The following is a 24337-nucleotide window of genomic DNA, read 5'->3' as shown; positions in this document are numbered from 1 at the left end:
TTTTTTTTTTTCTTTTTTTTCCCCTGCCAGAAAGTCGTTTTGTGACCAAGATGAACGTATTTGCCAGAAGTTTTTGCATAGTTCAGGGTTTTCAGTTGTCTTTGTGAAAAATCAGAAAGCAAAACCTGATTTTTTCAGGCCGTGGCTTTTGTACACTGTCCCTTCGTAACTAAAATAAAGTAGAAGCATGTTAATTTCTTAGCTAATTTTTTACTGCACTTTTTGCTTGTTCTTTTTCACTGGAGAGAAGCAAAGAACTTAAATGGCTTTGTGGGATGTGGAGGAAAAAAGGTTGTTTTTCCTCTAATCTTCAGCAAAACAAGTTGGCGGTTTCAGTCCAGTTCTAGTCTTGGCACATTTTCTCCTTGTGCCTAATTTAAGGTGACCGCTGTAAGATCTGCTCTAGTTTCGCATTCCTCAGCCTTGTGTTTTTGCACTTCCAAGACTGTGTGATGGATCTTAAGGAGTCTGCATTATGCAGCCCTGTATCCATCTGTTGTCCCTACAAGTTAAACAGTCTGAAAAAAAATGGATTAGAGCCTCAGCTCCTATAATGAAGCAGCAATTTGTCTCCAGATCCTGATCCAGGTGTAGCAGAGCTAACGAGCTGGCTGGCCTTGAGCATCAGAGAATGTTAAACACACTTTTTGGTGGAGAAAAAGCTCAAGCGAGGAAGAGAAAGTGGCGCTGGGAAGAAGGAGGGAGGGAAGAAGGGCAAAGTCAGGAGAAATCGGCAAGTGGGATGGGGTTGTCCCCACTGAGCATTGGCCACGGAGCAAAGGGGCAGTCTGTCTGTCCGGCCAAGCTGGATGTACGGATCTTGTCGGGCATCCTCTCCAACATGTCTTTGAAGGCAATTGCAAGCAGTTGTTAACCATCCAGTGGTGCCATGCGTTATCAGGAACCTGGAGGGGAGGAGAAAGTCCTGCTAACACCGTCTGGTTGCTCTTCCTACAAGGGGATGCCAAGGCTCGTGTGAGCTGAGTCTTCTAGCTACTCTCGCAGGGTATGGTTTAATGGAAGGGGTCCCCCCAGATCCATTCCTGCTACTTTCCAGGAGAGAAAGCAGGCATATTAAGACAGGTAAAAATGGTGGCGAGAAAATAAGGAGGGGAGAAGGTCTCATTCCATTATGTGGGAGAAAATATCTCCCAATTAAAGAGAATGAGCTGAAAGTGGTAGGTGTGGGGGGAGAGGGAAGGGGGGAACCGTGGAGGCTCCTGGGAGAAAGACTGTCACCTTCAGTGGGGCTGATTTGCCTGCAGTGGAGTAGCAAGAGGAGAGGATGGGGAGAATGGCTGGTAGGGTAATTTTTTCATGGTGAGGAAGGTTTGGTTATGAAAGCGAGAGGCAAGGGAGGGGAGGTCAGGTTGATGGAGATCACGTTCCGTTCAATTTGGAGAAAAGGAGAGAGAGAAAAGAAGATGAGCCTGAAATGAGGCTTAATTTTAATGAAGGAAAATTCTCCACTAAGTAAGGAGAGTTGAAAGGGAGGGGAGAGGAGGGTTTGAAAATGATAGGAGCCTGACACGCTATTGTGGTAGAGAGATTTCCTTTTCTTTCTTTTCCCTTTGGTTGAAAAAAAAAAAAAGATAATAAAGACAGTGGAAGGTGGGGGAGAAAAGAGAGATCTAATAAATGAGTTGAAACACCTGAGAGGAGGTGCCCTTGCTGCTGGGGGGGGTGGCCCCGCAGTGACTCTGGGGTCCTGCGCAGGACTCCATGTGTGGGATGCGGACTGCTTTTTTTTCCTATGCCTGTGCCCCCCCCCCAATGTGCCGTGCCTGCTGGGGCAGGTTGGGTCTCAGCCCAAGCCTTGTCATTGATTTTTCACTTGGAACTGATTTCCTTAATGGGTACGGGGGGGGCTTGAAGCACCTGATGGATAGGGCCATGAAGAATGATGAGCAAGAGGCCCTTGATGCTGCTCGGGGTGTTATGGCAGCCGCTGCGATAGGATACGGGGACTCGCTGCCAGCAGCATGGTGCACAGTGGGAAGGACGGATCCAGTTGTGGACGGATTGTAGCTAGCACATTGCTGGCATCCAGGATGAATTTCTGGGCCCTTGAGAGTTGACTGCACTTAGGATGTGTGCTCTTGCTCATTCCCAGCTACTGATTTCCATTAGAAGAAGTTAAAAATACATGCATGATTTCTTTTACATTATTTTCTTTGTCTTCCAAGCACAATAATTGCAGTGCCTTGCACGCAACTGTGGCACAGTCACTATGGAGGGGAGGTCCGAGGGGGACTGGTTGAAAGTGATGCCTCTGTGGGGTGGTTGGCAGTGCCAAACCCTTTTGCAGCGGTATTTTATTGCTCTGGGTGCTGGTGTAAATGCACCAGGAACCTTTGTGATCCTTTGCTGGCACAAGCCCTTCAGATATGCTTGAAATGTTTGGCTGAGTACCTGTTGCTGTGTTGTTCTGGCTGCCCTTGGTTTGGTGGGAATTACTGGGTATTTCATAGATTTTGTTTCAATCTGTTTCACAGATTTCTGCTCCTTCCCCAGATCTCCTGCTTGGCTTTTAGATGGTGGGTACACAGACTGAGAGCGCACAGGGAGCCACAGTTAAAAGCTCATCTCATCTTCTGCGCAATTCACGCTGCAGAACTTGGCGGGTTTAAGGCTTATTAAAAGAAGAACAACACATCCTCTAGGGACAAAGAAATCCATCTTGTTTCAAAATGCTTTTGTGTTTATGGGTACAAATTCAAATGCTTGGCAATAGCTAGCCCACTGTTTGCTAATTTATTCTCTTGCTCAGGTGATTTTGGGTTCATGCAAACTTCTTGTTCTTGATGAATAATGCTTAGTAGGTGTTAAAGTAGTATTTGTGTGAAGCTAGCTGAAGAAATAGGAGGCAAATTGCCTGCATTTGCTGGTTCCTAATCAATGAGCAAACAAGGGACTCCTGGGCAATGGTGAATTGCTCCCTCCCCTGTCCAAGCTCTTCCGCTTCCTCTTCTCCAAAGTATTTGAGGATGCTCCAGAAAGGAGTGAAGTCGCAATGATTTCATTTCCCATGCTCCATGATTTTTTCCCCTTGCCAGAAGACAGCTGTGTGGTGAGTGCCAGCCTGTTTCTGGAGCAATTTCTTAAGGGATGTGGGGAGGTTGGGAGGCTCTGGAAAGCTCTGGTTTTGTTCTGCCAGGTAAAATGCTCACTTCCTTCTGATGGGGCCTGAAAATGCATTATGAGAGTATCCGATCTGTGACTTCTGGGAGGTGGCTCTGAAATGGGGTACGTAATCTCAGACTTTGGACCTTTTTTCTCTGTAATCTGAGGCTTAGATCCTTGATTTGGTGCGGATGATTCCCTCCTGCTCCCCTCTTCCCCCGAAATCCTTTCCCTTTGAAATAACACCTGCTCATATCCTTGTGTCTGTCATGGGGAGGCAGAAAGATCTTCTCATCATGAGGAAACAGAGGCCTCTCCATCCCCCCCACTGCCACACATGCTCTTCCAAAATACTGCATAATGTCAGACTAAATCCTTATCAGAAATTTTAATGAGCAAAATAAAACCTGAAATCTGTGTGATTAAAATCAAATCTTCCCTCTTCTGCTCTGCTGGAGCTGGCTGCCAAAACAGAGTCACAACGCTGACAATGGGAGGCCCCTCATATTTAATTACCTCTGGCTTCAGTCGGTGCTTTAGATAGACATCCTCTGCGGTCCCTGCTGGGGCCGTGGATAACCTCGAAGAACAAACAAAAGGTAGTTAAAGTGGTCTCCGCTAAAACGTTTGGCAAGGGCTACTGCTCTGTGTTGGTGGAGATGGCCCACTTCTGGCCCCGAGGAGAGTCCAGTATCTCCAGGGGTCTCTAAGGACAAAAGTTGGCCCATGTTGACCCCAGTTGTTGCTTTTTCCTCCCCACAATGATGGTGTTAATGCTTGTGGAGGACTTTTCCAAGGGTGGCGGTTGCTCACAGCAGTTGCCCTGAAGACACTCCACCTGTCCGCCCACCTCTCTGCCAAATTTCTTTTGGCTTCTCCCATCAGCCTTGTAGCACCCATGATGCTGCTTAGTGCCTAGCTGTCTTTTCCTACCTCATAGAGATCCCCTTTTTCCTGCATCAGCTACCTGTAGGGCCTTGAAGACATGTCATAGTTCTTTGCAGTCGCCGTTAGGCAAGTGTGCATAGTGCTACCAGCTACCACCATCCGAGTTATCTCCCTTCAGACCCAAAGTGGGGGTTCACCAGAGGGAGAAGAAGGGGTGAATCCTGGTGGCTCTTGCCCACCACCTCAGTGCTGTTCCAGTTCCACATCCCCACTGTATGCGTGGCAAATCCACCTTTCGGGCCCTTTCTTGAAAATGCGGTGTCCCTCTGCTCCGTAGTGCCTTTCAGCCTCCCCCGGTGCTCCTTGCAGCAGACTTCCAGTCACAGGTCCATGCAGTGCTTCAGTGAATTAATTGACTTATTTCCCTGTTAATTCCATTCCTGGATTAATTCTTTGGGTACCTTTCAAAATCACCATACGACTTTCCCGAAGTCTCTTGAATTATTTCTTCACCCATATCCTCCGTCGTTTCTCTCCTTCCAAGAGGCTGTTTCATTTCATTTGTCCTTCGAAGGAAGTGAGAGCATATTTCATGAGCCGTAGAATTGAATCAAATAGAAGAGAGCAGGGAGCACTCACCTGAGCTCAGACCTTTCCCCATTAGAAAGAGAAAGAGATAATTAAGAGATATTCAGAAGGTGCAGCCAGCCCATGTTTCTGGCAGGCATCCTGATGGGGTATCTCTCTCTGCTTTGCCCAGAATGCAGGATGCTTAAATTATCATAATTGAATGGCAATAATATGAGAATCTAGATAGAAATAAGCTAGAACAAATGCTGGGACATGAATAGGAGAACTTCTGTAGCAATGACCTTACCATGTCTTAAAACCTGATAAGCCACGGGGACTTGAGCTGGTGAGACAGTAATGAGGTGAATATATGCAGATGGCAGTGTCCTCTTCAGTTCCTTGTGACATTGTTCACAAGCAGTTGGACAGGACTGCTGTCGTGACTTGTCTCGTAGGCAGCTGGCTCTGAAATGGTGGCGTGACGGTGGGTATCGACTCCTTATTGCTCTTCCCCTTTCTCTTTCTTTCTTTTTTTTTTTTTTTTTTTGGTGTGAATTGAGACGCGGGAGTAACGATGCCAAGATTAGAGTGCTAATCATCACTTGCAAATGGGGGAGTCATTTCTGAAGAAGCAATAATTTATTGAGAGAAAGTATGGATTGACTGACAGTGCAAATCTGAGAGGAGCCATACAACTGTCATCCTTCAAGCATACGTCTCCTTGACCTCGTGAATCTGATGTTGCTGACGTGTGGGCAACATTGGGTCAGAAATCTGTAAAAATCGTAAGAGAAATCCTGTCTTGATTAATGTCAGCGTGGCCAGATATTCTCCCCTTCTTTGTAACTAACTGTTCAGCTTGCTGAATGTGCTGGGAGAAAAATACTCAGCGACTGGCTTGTGAGACAGCTTTGTGTGCACTTCACTTGATGTTCTCCAGGCCGCATCCTAGGAAGGCTGGGCTGGAATAAAGCTTCTCCTCTCAAGAAAAGCATAGTGAAACTGGGTAGGAGAGGAAGGCGTTGCAAAGACTGGCATAGTACAATGCAATGCCTGCAGTCCCCTCGGCTTTGTGGGGTTTTTTGCAGCAAACCTTTTTATCAAAAAGAGGCAGAGAGAGATGTCTTGTTGAAATTGTTGTTGCCTATTTGCCCTCTCCCAGAAGTAAAAGTCCTCTCGGGCTGGAAATGTAGATGGTCCCTGGAGGATCAGCAACTCCTTCCTGCTAATTTCATTTCTTCTGACAATAGTAAAATATAAAACCACAATTAAATCCATATTAATAGATACAGTTGCACACAGTCATGGGGGCTGTTGAATTAAGGTCCAGTCCTGCTTGGTCCTGAGAGCTTTTCCTTTCTGCTTGACTGCACTGGGGGCTTGAGAGTTTGCAGGCTCTCATGTGGGGTACTCAGTATCTTGCAGGGTTGGGGCTTTTAATTTTGCATATCATCAAAGGCAAACCAATCCATCAATTATCAACGCTTCAGCTTGCTGCTGAGTAAATGAGAGCATTATCGTGTATCAATTAGTAGCATCGGATGCCCTGAAACGATAACAGAAGAGCCTGCTTTTGATACATGCCTGGCATCTGTGCTTTCGCTGTCTGCAAACTGTGGCAGCAGGTGCCAATATGTGTCGAAAAGCGGTTGTGGGTTTTGGCCTGTTGGGGAAGTGGAGATGCTTGAGAGTTGGACTTCATGGGAAAAAGACAGTGTAGATGCTCCTAGGTTGGTCCAAATCCCATCTCCTGTTCAAGTGTTGTGGCTCTCTTGTGTAAGGTAGCTGGTTATTGTGGTTGGCTGCTGAGAACCTAATCATACTGGGGGTGCTGAGAGATTTGGGATGTTTTGGTTTGGTTTGGTTGTTTTTTTTTTTTTTTTTTTTTTTTTTTTTTAAGGTATCTACTTCTGTAATATCAGATCAGTACGAAATCCAGCTAAAGGGGCAGCATTCCTGACCTCGCGCTCTGCAGTCTGTGCCCTTTTTCCCCTCTTTTCAAGCCTTCACGTTTAGGGTGTGCCGTGAATAGGTTCCTTGGAATTACTAATCTGGATTGCCTGCCGCTGCAGGAGCTGTTGCCGATTGCTTGGCACCCGTCGGGGAGCATGCATGCTGGCACGGCGCCGGGTCCTGTTCCCTACACCAGTTCTCAGTGGTGGTTTGTCCTGCATCTCCCTTAGCTCATCACCACCAGGCTCTCATTATATGTTCAGATTCATGCACTCTTTCTCCTTTTATTTATTTATTTGTTATTATTATTCTGCCCATTGAGCAGAGCTCGGTGAATAACGCATTTTTCTGCTCATTTGCTGGATGGCAAAATTCCTTTAAGAGAAAAAGGGAGGGGGAGGAAGGGAAGCTCAGCCCCTCCCCCTGCAAACCCCACTGTCTTGTTTTGATTTCAACTATTTAAATATATTCCCAAAGGGTTTAAATAAAACAGAAGGAAACTCTGTGATGGGCCTTTGAACTGAATGCTCTGCATGTTTTTGTGCTTCAGCATCTTTTGAAGTTGTTCATTTCTTCCCCTTCCTCGAAACAATCCAGTGGGCTCAACGCAGGAAATATTTTGGGGTCACCAAACCTTTGGTTTTTTAGAGAAAGAAGTTTGATAGTCTAGGTTTCTTTGCCCCCTAGTTAAAAAAATGGGTCTTGCAGCCTTTCCTGATGTGGCGTTGAGGGATGCTGCCATTTTAGGCTTACATTGTTGCTGCAAGGAAATGTCTAACGTAACCAAAGTTAATGGGGTTATAAGTGATGATGCAGACGTTAATTTAGCAGCTGATATCTTAACACCTCAGATGCCTTTTGCAAACAATCCCCCCTTGAACTCCTCTCACCGGTGGCTTTTAGCATCCCCCTTTTTTGATGTGGGGAAACTGAGTCACAGCGGTTGGGCTGCCCAGCCTCATGCCACAGTTCGTTTGGGCTAAGGTGTCACATCTGTGCTTCGGTTTGTGTCCAGCTGTTTGTAGCTGGGCAGCTGTGGCAGGGGAGGGGATGTGCTGAAGTCAGCCTGGGAGTATGTTTTGGGACCTTTATGGTGACCTGCGCTGGGGTGGCAGAAGCTGATCCTCCCTCCTCCGTGTCCAAAGGCATCTGGCAGCATCGCTGGCTCTCCTGCTCTTGCTGCCTTGTGCCTAACGGGCAATAGCCTTAAACATTCCTGGTGTGTTATATATTTAAAGAGTATTCATATAGCACTTCTCTTAACAGCTATAGCAGTACACCTGAGGGATTAGAGCTGATCTTTGTCACAAGTGTTTAGTGCTTGATACACGTTTATTATATATTTCAACTAAACTGGAGTCAATAATCTGCATAAATATAATGTATATGAACAAAACACACATCCCCTCCCCAAATAGGCTATTTCCTATGCAGGGGCTCTAAAGAGTTGCAGGAATGTCTGATTCTTACTTCTGTTGTAATTGGCATTAAAATATAATACTCTCCCTTCAAAGAGAGGCTCCCATACTGTGAAAATGCCTTTTCTGTCCAGGCAGGGGCCAAATAATAGCAAATTATAAGCATGGAAAATATTTAGAACAAAAAAAAAAAAGAAAAAAAAGAGGAAGGAGGACTCTGAATTATCAGAGCTGATCCATAGCTTGCAGTCTCGTACAATTTGTCTTTTGAATACACCATATGAACCAGCTATGAATAAAATCAGTCAATTTAACCCAAAATCGATGCTCTTTTGTAGAAGTGCTTAAAATCTAAGTGGAAGGGAAAGCTTTGAAGCTGCCTATCCCTTGGTAAATGCGGCACTTACTCAACGTTTGATTTTAGCAGAAACTCCCTTGGTCTCCCAGTACCCAGCACAGCACCTTCATCAGAAAAGCTGATGAGTAATTAGCAAATGTGTGGAAAATTACTAAATTTTTTTTTTTTTTTTTTAAAGGAAAACAATGTTTTTTCTTTCCATGTTTGGCACACATGGCTTTCACGAGCCATGCTGCAACGAGGTTGTGTACCGACTCCCTGGGAGTCGTGTGCCAAGATGGGGAATTGTTGGGGACACGTGTCCCCTGGCAAGGGCCATGCACATCTTGTAGGAAGCACGGCTCTTCCTTTGTCTGCCTTGTGGCTCCAGGGAAAGCCCATTGCTTCTCCACCTTGGGAGAGCTGCCAAGGCTGGGAGCGCTGGCAGCTGCTCGCTTCTCAGCAGGTTGGCAGGCTTGCATCTTCATGAGGGATCCAGGCAAGCCAGGTTGGCTCTTGCTGCCAGATTAGAGTCTGCGGCGTGATAAAGATGTGCAAAGTGGTTCCCTCATCTCCCTTAGGGAGGGAAGCTCGCAGTCTCACGGGTGCTGGGATAACTGCACCGGTGGAGGTGGTGTTTGCGCTGGTGTGGCTCTCCTGGCTTCAAGCTGTTGCCCCCTTGGCTTCACTCGTTGGCTACTGCTAGTTTTATCCAAGCCAAATTTGCAGTCCAGGCAAGATACTAGTCCCTGTGCAGTGCAGATGGTTGAAACCCCATTGAATGAGATGTTTAGAAATGGATGGGATGTTACAGCCAAGGAATCGAGCCTGACAGGTCACCACGGAGGTGCCCAGTGACCCCAAATTCTCTCTTTTGAGTCCAAGTCAAGAATGCTGCGATTCAGCAGCTGTGATCTGGCAGGGCTGGGAGGATTAAAAGGCTGCTTGGGTCTCGCTGAAATGATTTTGCCCCTTTTGCTGTCTTATCTTGGCTCCCCAGACTTGCCTATGTGCTTTCTCCAAAGCACTCTTGAAGGAGATCCAGACCCCGCTGGGAGCTGAGACCAAGCAGGCTGTGCGATGTGCTCAAGGTCTCACCGGGAGGCTGTGGCAGAGCAGGAGAGTGACCCCTCTTATCCAGAGTCCCAGGCCCCACTTCCATCAATAACATCTCTGATCTTCCAGCTTTACCCATTTCCCTGTTAGATTAAGGTGATCAAGGGGTTTGCATGAGAGTATTACAGGGTTATGACTGGGCTGGAGGAGAAAGGGTCATTCCTTGAGCAGGTTCCTGAGATGGTTTAGCTCTTTCTTTAGTGTCAGGTCTCCTGAAGATCTACATTTGGCAAGGTGCTTTAATGGGGTAAGCGCTTTGGGGACAACTGAGCAACCTGCAGTCTTTGGGAGGTGGTGGTGGTGGGCCTGATCTTGTAAGTCCTCAGGTATCAATTACTGAAGTGAAAGGTTTTGTTCTCCCTCTTTGTTTCGATCAATTGTTGATAAATAGCTCAGTGCTTGTGATGGATGTTGTGACCAGAAGTTTGAACTTACCCCGGGCCTGTCAAATTTGATGTATATCAGATGTCTGCACTAATTTATACAAATGCTTCACAGTGCTCGAAGAAATCAAAAACTTGGAAGCACAAGAGTTTGACCAAAAAAGGACCAACTTTTCTCTCTTGTCCCCAAAGACCTTGCGTTATTTCAGTGGTACGCTTGGGTGTTGCAACGATCGTGGCGTTGACCGGTTGTAAAACGCAGCATGGTTTTGAACCAGTCAGTGTGATTGAACCTCGTATGCTTGTAGATGTTACATTAATGCCTAGAGACCCCTGCCAAGGTCAGGGTCCTGCAGCGTAGCTGTTGTATGCATGCATAGGAAGATACAGTCCTTCTTTCAGAAAGCTTAGTTCAAATAAACACAACTTTTGGAGGGGAAGAAGGGAAATACTAGCATGCCATCACTTGCAGACGGGCATGCAGCTGGTCGGTAGCGTGGCCATGAGTATAACTTGGTCTCCTGCGGCTTTGTCTTCACTAGATCTTCTGCTTTCGTTTCCCAGGCTGGCATTTCAAGCAGGTTGAAACAGAAATAAAAAAGGAACTCTCACTAAATTCCCCAAATAAAAACACTTTGTGGCTTGGCCTATTTATAGCTAGATGAGTGAAGACAGCGCTCAGTCAGAGGGACATCGGGAGGTTAATAAGTGTACAGCTGGTTTGGCCAATTGATTTCTGTGACCATTAAATTCCACTTCTGAAAGCCTTGCATACACATTTTAGTTGATACGTCTTGGATGGCGGTGTGCTCGAAACAGTGCTCAAAGCTTTGTTTTTTCTGCTTTAGAGGCAATAAGATGTTGCTAGTGAAAGGTGCTGGAGATAAACATGGCAGGGTGTTTTTTTCTCCTTGTTGTTGTTTTTGCGTTTTAATTGGCTGGCAACTCTCACCATTTCTCCCCCCATCCAGTCCTTATTTAGTTCAGTATGTAATTCCATACACAATACGCACACGCTGAGGTGTGGTTTCAAGGTCTTAGTGTGTTTAGCAAATATTTCAGCCGAAACGATCTGTTCAGCTGTTACATTGATTGCCAAGATTACAGCACGACAACAAACATTATTTGGGGGATCGGAGACGAAATTACAGCCCACTCTCTCCGGCGTCTGCAGTGAGGAGCAGATGCACCGTTAATTTTGTGCCGCAATGTCCATTACTCCACACGGCGGTATGGCGATGCATTAGCATTGCAGCCAGCCGTGCCTGATGGAACCACGGCGGAGGCTGTAAACCCCGTTGCTCGCTGGAAGGATCCATGCTATGCCAGGGCATTTTTTGACTACCGAGGGCTGTAGCGGCAGAGGCCAAAGCAGGGAAAGCAGAACAGGTGGTAGAAGTTGGCAGAGTCATGTTGAACGGCTGGGATGCAAAAAGTGACTCTTGAAACAGCGACAGATCCGCAGCCTTTCTGTGGAGTGTGGGACAGTGGCACTGGCCACGGTGCAGGTTGTTTTTTCCATGAGTAGCTCATCTTGGACCGATTGAACAACTGCATGAGTGAAGATAAACCTATTTGTTTTGGAAGGAGTAGTGATGGGCAAACCAGTGTCTTGCCTCTCTTGGTAAGCTGACAGAGGGTCCCCTCTGGACATGAAGTCGGGGCACAGTTGTGTTAGTCTGGGACTCGAACTTCTGCTTGAACCCAAATGCATTGGCTTGCAGATTGCGTGTGACTCTGAAGTTGGTGGAGCTGCAGAGGGTGGAGGAGTTGGGCTTTGGCTTGCGATCTGGCTCCGTCCCTGCAGGATGTGTGAATGCTGCTGACGCACATGGTCTGACCTTGAGAGCTGAGCTGGAAACGGAGCACAGCTACCAAAGGCAGCGGAAACCTGGCCGCTGTGAACCAGCCTGCCTCAGTTTCCCCATCTCTACGGTGAGGAGTCTCCTTCTGCAAGCGTGCACGAGGAGCCACACGGTGCGCTAGCACGTTGTGACGCGCGATGTTAGCACGTCATGACGCATGATGCTAGGGCATTGTGATGTGCTACCAGGGTGGCGGGGAGGGACCGTCACGAAGGACAAGGAGAAGGCAGCGGGTTGCTGTCCCCCTTCCTCCTCCCCGTTGCACACTCTCGGGTGGAGCAGCAGCAGGGCATGCAGGTGAGCAGGCTGTGGAGAAGGAGGATGACTTCCTCCAGGGAAAAGAAATCTGACTTCTGTGCCGTCCTTCCCGCCGGCTCTCGCTATGGTGCCTCCCCTAAATATATGCTTTTCACCTCTCATATAGAAAGAGTAAAATATCCACTGTAACACATGAAGCTGCGGCATGCAGAATGAGGTCACTGCACTTGATCTCGTTATGAACTTCTTTTTTTATGGTTGGAAGTTGAATATCAACTGGGTAGTGGCCACAGAGAAGACAAGAGGAATATGCAGCCTAAGGTATGTTACTGCCTTGAAGTTTGAGGCAGGGGCTTTGCAGTCCCAAGGACAAGGCTGGTTAGGGACTCCCTGACCTTGAGTGCTCTGCTCTGATCCTGCCCCATGCTCTCATGAGATTTCTGGCAGAGAGAAGAAGTCCAGCTAGAAAAGTTGATTGAATGAGCTTCTGCTTCTGTTCTGATGCTAGCAACGGGGTCACCCTTCTTATTAAAGATACATTTATTGATAGCTCTTCAGGAGTCTGTATAGAGTTAATAAGTGGTTAGCAGATGTTAGAAACATATTGCAGATATTAGTAGTAGATTGGTATAAATCCATCAGTAGATGATGCTTCTGGTGGCTACACGCTATGGTTATAAGCTGAGCACTGACTTATTGGCCGAGTATTCGGCAATCCATTAACTGTTAACTATTTGCCTCTATTATGCCTTGTTTAACTCCCTGTTAACCAGCCGAGAGTCCCTCTCCGGGAAGTTTGGCCTGGAATAGCGTGAAGTACACAAATCAACATCTCTGCCAAAATCTCGGGTAGCAAGTAATTTGTAAATCTGATTCATGCCTTTGCCTTGGATCCTGCTCGGAGCTCCCTCCTCGGCCCATCTCTCCCATTTATTAAGCATCTTTGTCCTAAGAGTGATAGAGGCGCAAAAAGGAGGTGATCAAAGGGAAGGAGGAGGATGGAACGAGATCAAATATTAAATTTCTGAATGTTTTCTGCTAAGTGACAGCAAGGGAGCAGGAATGAATCGAGTGTCCAATATTGCCGCTTTCAACAGCTTTCTCTTCCAAATGTCACCGCATAAAAAAATAAAACTGGAGGGAAAGGGAAAAGCCAAACGGCGAGAGGGACACATCACAGCCCTGTGTCTTGCTAAATGACACACACCGAATGCTAGAACGGTTTCAGTACCTTTTATAGGAGCTGCTCCCATCTCGGCGGAGTTAATGAGTATCCAGTTTTCACTGCCTGCTGGGTAATGTCAGGTCTAAAATACAGCAAAGCCTGTCTGAGGCAGCCACTCAAGGGAGCAACAAATACGGGTTGCTGGCAGAGACGGCTCAGAATTGCTCTCCGCGGCCCTGGTCTTCTGCTGTGACCAAGGAGCTCGTCTGCCGGTGCCGAATGGGGAAAGATGACAAAAGTGGTGTGGAGCCGCATCCTTCGCTTAGCCGGGGAGGTATTTCTGCCTTTCTCTGGTTGCCTCTGGCTCTTCGGTGGCCCTCTTCCTCCACCCTAGCTGGAGGTCGGCATAGAGGTGTCCCTCACTGGTTTTCTTCTGCTTCGTGGAAGGTCTTTAAGCGTTCGAACACCTTGGTTTAGCCTTGCTTTGGGGTTTGCAACAGGGTAGGAAGCCAGGGAAAAAACTCTGCTGTGAAATTATCTGGACGGCTCATGAATGTATAAACCTAGTACTGACATTTCTGATTTTCTTTATCTCCTACCAAGCTGGCCTGCGTGGCCCAGTCTCTAGCTAAAATTTCTGCTCTGTTGTCCATCCTACCTTTGATTAAGCCGTTCATCCGGACATGAGCTGGTGTGACCCACGTGGTCCCGTAATTTCCCAGGGCACGTCTGGAGCTGGCGCTGCGGTTCGCTGCTGATCCTCCTGCATCACTGATGACTGTGGGTTCCAATTACCTGCAGCGTGGCCAGTTGGGATGCATTTGGGAAATTGCTAGGTTGGCGTGATGATGAGTTGCTTGCAGCTTAGTGAAAGTGTCATGAGTTGCAGGTCAGCCCTCCTCTTTCCCACCTCATGGAGGTAGAGGAGGGCAGCAGAGAAGAAGGTACATGGAGAAGCCCATGTCGGGCTTGAACTCAGGTTCCAGGCAAGGAGCATCATCATTTCACAGCCATCTTGGTAATCTTGCTTAGGATTTTTTAGCACCTGCGTGTAATGTGGTCGCTGTGGGAGTCTTTTGCACCTTGGAGATGTGCTCCCTTGCACCTGCATGCAGGACTTTTGGGTCCCAGCAGAGGAGAAGACCTGGAGGAGAGCCCATGCATGATGTTCAGCGACGTGTCCTGGTGGGACGACATGGGCTGGGGAGTTTTCCCTGGGAAAAAAAGCCCAGGCAGGGGCTGCTGACACCCCGGCACTTGTAAAACAGAGCTAGAAGCAGAACTGAGGTTTGCCAAGTGCTGCTGCCCATCCTCCGTCCAGTGTGAGAGGAGGTTTCCTCTGGCCCGGCTGCTGGTCTGCCTGCATTTCTGCTGAATAATGGAGCCGGCATGGGGGAGCGTGGGTGGGTGTAATGTCGCCTGTTACCATGGCATCTAAGTGCTTCTGCAACGCTCGTGTCTCGGTGAAATGGGTCGGTGTTATTATTCCCATTAGACAGATGGGAAACTGAGGTGCGGAGAACTCGGGAACTGACTTGGGCTTAGTGCTACTGTCACTATTTTGGGAACGCAGACCCTGGGCAGAAACCATGGCTGTAGATGAGGAGCTTGGGAGAGCTGGGTGCTTTGCTAGTGGGGATCTTAAAATCCAGGGACATGCTTTTCCCACCTGTAATCTGTACCGTTGTTCAAATAGGAACTATTTCAGAAATATTTTTATGGTTGCACTCATTTGTAATAATCGCAATGGCCTTCTCTGGCTTTTTGAGCCATGTTGTTACTCTTGCATTTACTTTCATTTGTTTATTTATTTATTTTGATAATCCCCACTTCACAGAAGGGATCTGCATCTAGGGAATTAGTGGCCTGTCAAGGCAATTTCTCACCCTCTTCACCGAGGGCATCTGGTTAGTTTACATTAGGGATACTTTAAAAAATAATTGTTTGGAGCACATAAGTCATTTGTTATTCACTTCAAAACATTTGTGTATGACTTTGCCTCTTTTGAGTTTTCCCGAGTCTTAGGCAGTTGACATTTACTGGAATTATTTTGTCCTTAATTACCTCTATTTTTGATGAAAGAGAATTAAGGCGTAATCAGCATCCCCAAAGTATCTGAAGTCAGACAATTGCAGAATGGGTTCATTCCCAGCAATACTATATATCATGAGGACAGCTTTTTTTTTTTTAATCTTCTTTTTTTATTGTTTATTTATACAAAGCTCATTGTATATTTTACTTTAGCATTTTGTATGTATTTTGTCTATTTCTCTGCCACTGGTGTCTTGAATGAGCGGGGCGGGGGGGGGGGGAATGTTTATATTGAATTTCATGCTCACTTATGTCCCAGCATAGTTTTTGCTTAACTGACTGACATAGCTTTAAGAACCATGGATGGTTACATATTGTGTTTCCAATTTCAGTTGGTTTTTTTTTATTATTTTGAGCCATTTCCAGTCACTGTAGCATGCCGCCAGTTTATTGCACAGGCGCTACTTAAAATACCCGTGTCTTGTTAAAAATAATAAAGGTTTAAAGTGTTATTCTTGGAGTATCTTTAGCTGGTAATGACCTTTCTACTTCTGCTGAGCAGTCAGGTGAAGGAAAGATGCAGTTGTTCTTTATTACTGGAGGAGCCTAACTAAGCCGCATTTGCCAATGTCAAATTGCTTGCAAGCTGTTTGACCTCCTATTTACTTCTAATTCCTGCAAGCTGTTAGTAAGAGCAACACTAAATCAACCTGTCATTTGATCTTGCCTTTTGCGACCGTCACTGAAAGATTTTATACTTCTGAGCATCAGAGAGGAACTGCGTAAAACTCCTTAAGAGCATATTAGAGTTTACAAAGTGTGTAGGAAGTTGTTCGGGGATATAAATGGTACAAATTATAGAGTAAAGGCTGTGGGAGAGGAGAGAAGACAAGCTGGTGTCTAGCTTGTGCTCCTCTTGCAGGAGAAATGTAGGGAGCAGCAAGGGAAAACATGGACTTTAAAGCAAGATTTCACCTGATGGTATTCCACATTTATTCTTACTCCATGGTTTCAACACCGATTATGGGTTTACAAGATTTATTCTTTTCCCTAACTGCTGGAGCTGCAAAATGAAGATGCATTCACCCTGCTTCTTAGCTTGTCACTAATAATAAAGATCCTTCATTGGGAGTTGAGTTGACAGTTGTGCTGAGGACAGTCATCGCGGGAGCCGGCACCAAGAACGAGAACACATTATTGTTCGGCGTGAACCATTGTACCGACATAGCACCGCTCGTTCCAAGGCTCTTAAAACGCTGCTCAGTTGTTAAGCTTCTCAATGTCTCTGTTAGGGAGCTGGCGTTCAAGGTTTATTGCAGCGGGGCGAACAGAGGCGAAGGGACATGCAAAACAAAGTGGCGATCCTCCGATTTCTGCATCCGAGTGGTCCGTGGGAGGCTTGGTCCATAGGAGACTTGGTCCATAGCTCTGGCACGGAAAGTGTCTTGATTCCCTGCTTTTGGAGAATTGCTGCAGAAATATTAATCTGATAAGTGCTTGCGCGTTATGGTATACGGGGGCTGGGTGGAGATGGCTTTTTTCGTGATGGCGAAGTGACATGTATAGATCGCGCTGTTGTTCTCCAACTGCTGGAAACCAGCCTTTGACCAGCAAGCAACTTTTTCTGAGCATTTTTAAAAGCCTGATATTACACTGACGTATCTGCGCTTGCAAAATAGCGGGCAAAAGGCGTCGTACAGAAAACTGTAACAGGTCCCTTTAGTAGGTACTTATGGTCAGGTTCAGCTGTGTCTTTGTTCCCGTTCCTCCTTCTGTCTCCAAGGAGTGTTTTGCAGACACAGTTCCCCAAGCAATCTGCCCTTGCAAAAAACAACCTGGGGAGAAGCATGGTTCATCTTGGCATGGCCGCTTAGCTGGACTTAGGGTACAGGTTTGCCTGAGACTAGGGCTTGCCTGCTTACATAGGAGAAAAATAAATACTATTGGAGACCTGTAGACTTCTACGTGCAAGGTCTGCTTGTTTTGCAGCATCAAAAGAAGGGGACCAACAAAAGACAGAGTTGCAGTACGAGATAAGGCTGGGAAGAAAAATTTCTGACCTGTTCCATTGTGGAGATAAGTGAGGTATACAATTGGACTTATTTAAGTCCGAGGGAGAATTGCTTTCCAGGGATAAGGGCATGCTCTGGCCAGCACCTACTGAAGTGCTGCTGTGTCTCCTAATTGGGCTGTTAAAGCGTTAGGGAGCAAGAACATGGTAATGACCTTCCTTGAAACAAAGCGTGAGAGAAGAGGAAAGATGTGGAAGTGTCTTAGCAATCTGTGACCAAGCGCTTAGCACCAGGTGCTTGGATATGGGGAAGATGAGGGCGATATCTGTCTCCAAAGAGATAGCAGCGTTGTGAAAACACAGCAAAGTAAATCACTGCTCCCTAAGCAAAGCCAGCCCATATAAATCAACAATAATATCTCAGCCCTCGCTAAGTGCACGTCTGAGACACTGTACACAGCTCTAGTCACTGTGTTACAAAGAAGGAAATTGCAGAATAAGAGAAGGTGAGAATTAGGGCAATAGGACCAGAGCTCTGTGAAGATCAGATATTTTTTTTTCATAGCACTTCTGAACAATTGGGGTCAGATTATTTTTGATTTTTTTCTATAAAATCAAAGTAACACCCGAAATGAAATATCAGACAGTGGAAAAAAACCAAAAATGTTTTGAAAAAAATCACGTCCTTCTCCAGGCATGGTTTTTATTTTTCTGGAAGCCAAAAAACATTCAGTGGGATTGGCATAAATTCACTCAGAGTTTCAGCGGAGCCAGGTGCAAATTTCTGGTGGAGCCAGTTCTCACTGGCTCAGCCTCCAGAATACATTGGAAAAAGGGCCATGGATGGAGGATCAAAAGAACCTAAACGTTCTCCTCTGTGTAAGATGGAAAGAGAGAGAGCAGAGTTGCTGGATGCTGTGGCAGAGGAGAGCAGGGCTGGCTGCTGCTTTGGTGGGAGCAGTGTCTTCAGAGGAAAAGCTAGTTTGGGCTGTAAGGGGGTCAGACGTCAGACAAGGCAAGGGGAAGGAGAATATTAGAAGTTGGTTTGATGCACGTAGCTGGTTATGGCTTTTAAGTAAGATTAGCATTTCTTAGGAAGACTGGCTTGCCTCTGGGGCTTTGCACGGGGCAGCATGATTCCCGTGGGCATATTTAGCCTGGTTGGCTGTGGCAGCAAAACCCAAATCCCACAGGTCTGGGACGTGAGGGACTACTGCTTTGTCTCCTAACAACGAAGGTGGGAAATGCAATATTGCTGAGTGATACGTTCATAATAAGACTCTTTTATTAATGCTCTGTAATGACCTTGCCAGGGCACAGTTGAGTGCCTTGTCATCTGTCCTGATCTTATTAGAGGCATCGGTGGGATTCGGTGTGCTGGATTGCGAGTTACTCTTTATCTCGGTTGCTATCAATTTTGCGTGCTGCAGTCGTGTAGTCATGATGGGCTTGTTCCCAAGGGCCTTGAATATGTCTAAAACCCTCTTCATGACTTGCTATTTTAAGAGTCGCATTTATAAGAAAAAAAATTGACAGTCGCAGTAGGCCAACAATGTCTTTCCTATCAACAGCAGATATATCAGAGATAAAGTACCCATTCTCCCTCCTTTTGCTGGTGCCATGCTAGGGAAGAAATCCTCTTGATTCATGGGCTAGGGGTGGCCGTTGTCTCCAAAGCCTGCTAATCACAGGTATTAACGGAGCCAACTGGAGAAGTGGGTCAGTGCTCGGCCTGAGTTAGAAGGAGCGCGTGTCTCCAGAAAGAAAAACGAGTGGAAAGCTCGGAGATGATGATGGAGGGGGGGGATTTCTGCAGTCAGAGGCTGGGAGAGAACTGAGAGGAGAAAGGCTCTGGTATCTCCATGGCAGATATGAGCAAACATCATGTGCTGTTGTAAATGGGTGGAATTGAATTTCTTGCTTGCTTGTAAATTTAAAAAGATAGTGTGTTTCTATCAATAACCGGAGGCTTAAATAATAGACTTTGGTCTGACTACCAATCTCCTTTCCCCGTTTAGGGAGAAAGTCTCTTACAGCAGCGGGGAAAGTCGCCATGCAACAGCTTGTACCTCTATTTATCACGCACTTTATCAGTGGGTGTACGACAAGTTCTTGTACCAAGTCTTCATCTTTTTCTTTGTCTCTTCGTCCTCTTCTGTACTTTCATTTGTGGTTTCTATAATGCTACTTAACAGGCAGGCAACATGATGGCTCAGCCCAAACCATTGCTCGGATTCAACCATTGCAAAGGAGCTGGAAGCAAAGCATGGGTGCTTGTGCATATAGGGAATGAACGGGATCCATGCCTGTGTACGTCCCAGCGTGGCTGTAGGAGTTTCCAGGGTCTAGAAATAGCCAAGTCCTCCTCTTTCTAGACACTCCTGTGTCTAAAAGTGCTCAGTAGCATCCCCAGCGTTTTACCTGGCTGAATGTTGTGTTTCCCATTGTTGGCTTTCCCTTGGTTTTCTGGGGAGGGCAGGCTGAACTTGGGACCATTGCAGTGGAAGAAACCCATATGGTGCTGCATGCCTGCAAAATGGGATCCCAACCTGGAGCTCTCCTGTTCCCTCCTCAGCTGAGCCATTTTGTGCCCCACTGCCACCCTATTAAAATAAGCACAAATTGAGAATTAGTGCAGCACAATGGAAGGGACAGGCAAAACAAGTCCGAGGCTCCAAACAACAAATTATTCTTGAATCAAACATCTCATTAATGGCTGCAGTGTCGCCACTCTGCTTTGCATAATTAAGTTTCATGGGGCGTTACAATTAACAGTTGTGCCGCAGCGTAAGTAGGAACAATCTCCCGTTTATTTACCCTGGCGGTATCTGAAAGTGCTGTGTGGTGAATAAGACGCATTTACAAGTAGATTAGGGTGCATTCTGGGTCATAAATTGAGTAAGGCTGTAATTGCTTTCCAACAAAGGAGAGCCGCAAATAAGACAGGCCGCCTCTCTTCCCCCCCCCCGCCTCCTGAAACCCCTTTTTTCCAGTTGATGTGTGTCTGAAAATTCTCATCCCCAGCTAAATAACACAGTTATGGCATTGAAAACCTTGTAGAAGCTTTTTCAACTTGACAGCTCCTACTCTGTAATATTTCAAGGCATATTTTCCCCCTTCTTCTTCTTCTTCTTCTTCTTCCTTCTTGAGACTTTGCTGCAGAGACTTGTTTTAAAACCGCATATTATGGCTTTGTATATTATCAGTCAAATATCCGCATGTGCATCCATGATGGGGAGGGGGAGAAGGGAGATGCTTGGGTTTCAGGCACTTGGAATTAACTGGGAAGGAAGCCAAAATGTCATTAGAAGCGCTCGGATACGGCAGAATGCAAACCACCTCCAGTCTATATTCAGATACGAAGGCAGGCCCAGGAATTAAACATTTATCAAGGCAGAGGGATTAAAGCCTGACCACAAATACTCTTCTTCGTGAAGGGCTTTCCCTGCAAGGAAGGAAGGATCCGGAGAGTTAGCAATACCGCTTGCATGGTGTTGAGGAGCAAGAGAAGCTCTCACCGCCTAGAAACTCTCTAGGCCAAATGAGCTTTTCTTGCTTCAAATATTTCTTAATCGTAGTTTCTTATAGGATTATGAAGAGGCTGGTGGAGAATGTTAAAAAAAATGGGTTTTTTTCAGCCTCGTGAGTATTTCTCTGGTGGTTGGTAAGACTTGGAGCCGGAGTAGCTCAAAAGGGAGAGAAAGATTCAGCTCCCAACCAGGTCTGCTGCTCATTATACACTTAAGGAAAAGCTGCCATTTCCTGCTAAAAACCCATTTGTCTTGCAAATTTCTGTAATGAGCAGATTTTGGAATAAATACCATGTAATCTGCAGTGACAGTTCTCTCATTTCTTTTTTATTAGTTCAATCTTCTCAGCATCTGAAACACGTAGCAGTGGAGTCTCGGAAGAGGTTTAGGCAGCTCTGCGGGAGTTTTTTAACACCTTGGCACACAACTCTGCCAATCGCTGTCCCATCGCATCCCTCCCCTCTCCGTTACCTTCCATTTATTTATTCAATTGTATGTTTTAGCAGCATCTGTCCGTAGCCCCAGGTACCCTTTAAGTAATTTAGAGTACACACAGTCACGCGTTAGCAAGACATGCCCCATCACGTCATCCTCAATTCCTACAACAGCCTATGGAGCCGCAGCTAATGGGTACAGCCGCCGTCTCGCTCAGTTTTCCATGTTCCCAGATGCCTGGGGAAAAAATGGAAGGGCTTCCCAAGTGTCTCAAAGGGATATCTTAATATTTATTCTATCTATGAGGCAGATTTTTTGATGGGGATTGGTAAGGGTAGAATTTCTCTTTGTCCTAGAGAAGGTCAAACTGGTCTTTCTGAAAGCAAAGGACAAATAGCTTGTTGCATTTGTCCCATGGCTATGGTCTTGGCCGGTGGGCTGGAGCTCGGGTAGGACATCCCCATCTGGAGGGATGAATTGCTGCAGCTAGAGCTTGGGAAAGATGGATCCCGCTCACGGCTGTGGGTGTGGGTGCTTCTCCGCAGGCAGCGGGGTGGGTCGAGCAGTTGCTTCCCAGAGAGCGGGGCACCAGGGCTGATGTTGGAAATAGTTGGTAGCGCTGCCTGTTTGGGACTGCAGAGATGGAAAGCATGACGTTAGACCTTGGCCTAGGATGTGCAATATTGCTGTTAGGAAAAAAACTTTGCAAGAAAAAGCAGGAAGTGACTCTCTTGTGTTGGTTTAAGTTTTGGGATGGGAAGAGGCAGCACTTGCCTCTGAAGCTGCATCTTCCTTTTCTGTGGGTCTGAATAGGGGAGGTGGAAAAAAGAGCTAAATGAGACTGCAAGAATAAATAAGAAAATAAATAGCCCGCAGGGTGGCCTCTGTAACCATGGGCCATTCAAGCTGACCTTTACCAAAGTGTATTTAAAACTTGAGTTTTTCCCTTTGTGTTTCCTCAAGTCTACAAGTGAATTACAAATTCCATTGCTTTTAAAATGCGTAGTGTTATAATCCTTGGTGAACTTAAACTTTTATTTTTATTTCTTCTTCTTCCTCATAGGTAAGTGGCATTTGCTTAATGTTGAAGTACTTGACGGTCCAGAGTGGGGGATGTAAAACATCCTTGCCTGGTTGGAGGTTTCTTGGCAGGTAAACCCAAATCTTTTTATTTTGTGCCCGTCCCTGTCCCGTCCCCCCCTCCCTCCGCCATGTCCAGCCCAAGCTGTTTTCTCTCTCTTCTGATGTTACTGAAGCAGACTGATACTGCAGGAGAAGGGTGTGAAGGTGTGCAAGCTTCATTTACAGTTGGCTGCTTTGAGGAGTTGAGTTGCAATTTGGATTGGCAGCACTGTCCATCTTCTGCACGGGGTTGAGCATCGCGATGTGGGAAAGTGGAGGTTCAAAATCCCCCAGAAAGGTGATGCTGAGACGTGCTGTGCTTGATCCGGCCAAGTTTTTCAGCAACGCTGCAAACCGTCACGGAGCCTGTTGCCATCAAATAAACGCAGGGGTTTTGTCCACACCAAAGCCGGGGTGGGTGCGATTGCGCTGACCTGGGTGGGTTCCCCAGGGGAGGCACTGAGTGAAGTTTTGCAAAGCTTCGGAGCTGTCTTTCCGGGAAAATGATGCTTAAACTTGCTCTCACCTCCCTCTGACCTTTTAAAGTATGGTACCTGCCTCTGCAAAAGCAACTATCATGTGCATAGCTTTCAAACATTTCCATTGTACAGTGATTTTCACAGTCAATAGCAGTTCAGAGCGGTTTTCTCCCTCAAATCCTTTTAGCCCCAAACCCCATGCGAGCCGGTATGTTCTTTGCTCGAAGTGCACCCCACGTTTCATACAGAGCCCTATAAAGCCTGGGCGAGACATCCGCATCGCGGCTGCTGCCGGCCGGCGGCGTGAACTGCCTGGGGCCGGGAGTGATGTGCTGAGCAAGGTTTCGCCGTGTCACATAACTCGCGGTGGCTCATTCCCAGCATGTCACTTTTTCTCAGGTCGGCGTATTATCTCGCCCTGGCAGATGCAGCGAGGTAGAAATACAAGGCTATTTGCAATGCAGTTTATTAAGACGTGTTTTAGAGGCGGTTTGAGGGAGCACTGGCTGGAAATGTTAATCATCATCTCCGACAATGTATTGACCTGCCTTCTGCCTTACCCCACTGCCTCGGGGAACTGGAGGGGAGCGCTAGCCGGGATATCGGTGTGCTTCAGCCGTGCCTTTCCCCCGCTGCCATCCTCTGCGCTGCCTTTCCCGTGCAGAGCAGAATACATCACTGCTGACAGAGGGAGGAGAAACTTCTTGCCTGTGGAAAAGCAGCTTGTGGGTGGGGAAGGCAGAGGAAAAGAAACTTTTATTTTGTTTATTTTTTATTTTCCCTTTTTTTTTGGACCTGGTAGTTGTCTTGCTGGGAGAAGGGAGTAATCTGACTTCTGTGGAAACAAATGATACTGCACGACTACTGTGCTGCCTTCTCCTGCTCCACCAGAAAAGGTGTCATTATTTTTCCCCTTTTGTTTTAGACTTCTGTGAACCAAAAGGGCTTGAGGATTTTAATGGTCTATCTCAAAGATTGAGAGGCCCTTTATATGTCAAGCCACAATCCCATCCTAGGCTGTACTGGCCTCTGTTTGATTTTATGAAGCTTATTTTGGATAGATGGTATTTTTATAGCTCCTGCCTTGCTTCACCGATGGCCATATTGATGTAGCGCTACAGGACAGGGCTAATAAATAGTTTATAAAACTGTAGGTTCATTCTCCCAAGTGATGTACAGCTGCATCTGAGCAGACTGCAAATCACCGTCCTGGTGATGCCGAGCCTGTGTACCACCACGGGCTGGGGCAGAGCCATGGTACGCCATGAAGGAGGCAGGAATTAAAGCGAAGCAAAGCAAAACTTTCTCTTGCTGAAGCTTGCGCCGAACTTTCCCTTACGGTGATGTTTTACCCCAGCAGCGGATCATGGAGCGGCCAGCTCGGCGTTGGGTTAGAGTAGGCTGCGCCGGTCATCGGAGGAGCACGCCTGCCCTCAGCCCTGCCCACGGGCTCTGTGGGGATGCCATCGCTTTGGAAAGCTTTTTCTTAGGCTACCTAGAGCCTATCACATCGGTGTCACGATATTATTAACAAAGCTAAATTTTGCTGACAGCACCACCTTCTGTCTTGTGTGGACCTTCCTAACCCTTGGGATGAAATTGCGCTGAGCGATGGGTATTCGAAGTGCGGTGCTAGGGACAAGATGTGCCTTT

The 24337-nt window shown here is 46.7% G+C and overlaps 1 protein-coding gene across 2 annotated transcripts in view; it reads left to right on the top strand.

Moving 5' to 3' along the window:
* Nucleotides 1-24337, top strand: part of LOC128141546 (opioid-binding protein/cell adhesion molecule homolog) — a 312385-nt gene that overhangs the window by 54195 nt on the left and 233853 nt on the right. The window contains exon 1 of one of the 2 annotated variants that reach the window (XM_052786400.1): nt 22172-22235. The exons of the other annotated variant lie outside the window; for it this stretch is intronic. The gene's annotated coding sequence lies outside the window, so the exon portion shown is untranslated. Of the gene's footprint in view, nt 1-22171; nt 22236-24337 lie in introns of those variants that run through there. 2 annotated transcript variants of the gene reach the window in all.

This window comes from Harpia harpyja, chromosome 4 (assembly GCF_026419915.1).
Source record: "Harpia harpyja isolate bHarHar1 chromosome 4, bHarHar1 primary haplotype, whole genome shotgun sequence".
NCBI classification, from domain to species: domain Eukaryota; kingdom Metazoa; phylum Chordata; class Aves; order Accipitriformes; family Accipitridae; genus Harpia; species Harpia harpyja.
This window is presented reverse-complemented; position numbering and strand designations above follow the sequence as displayed.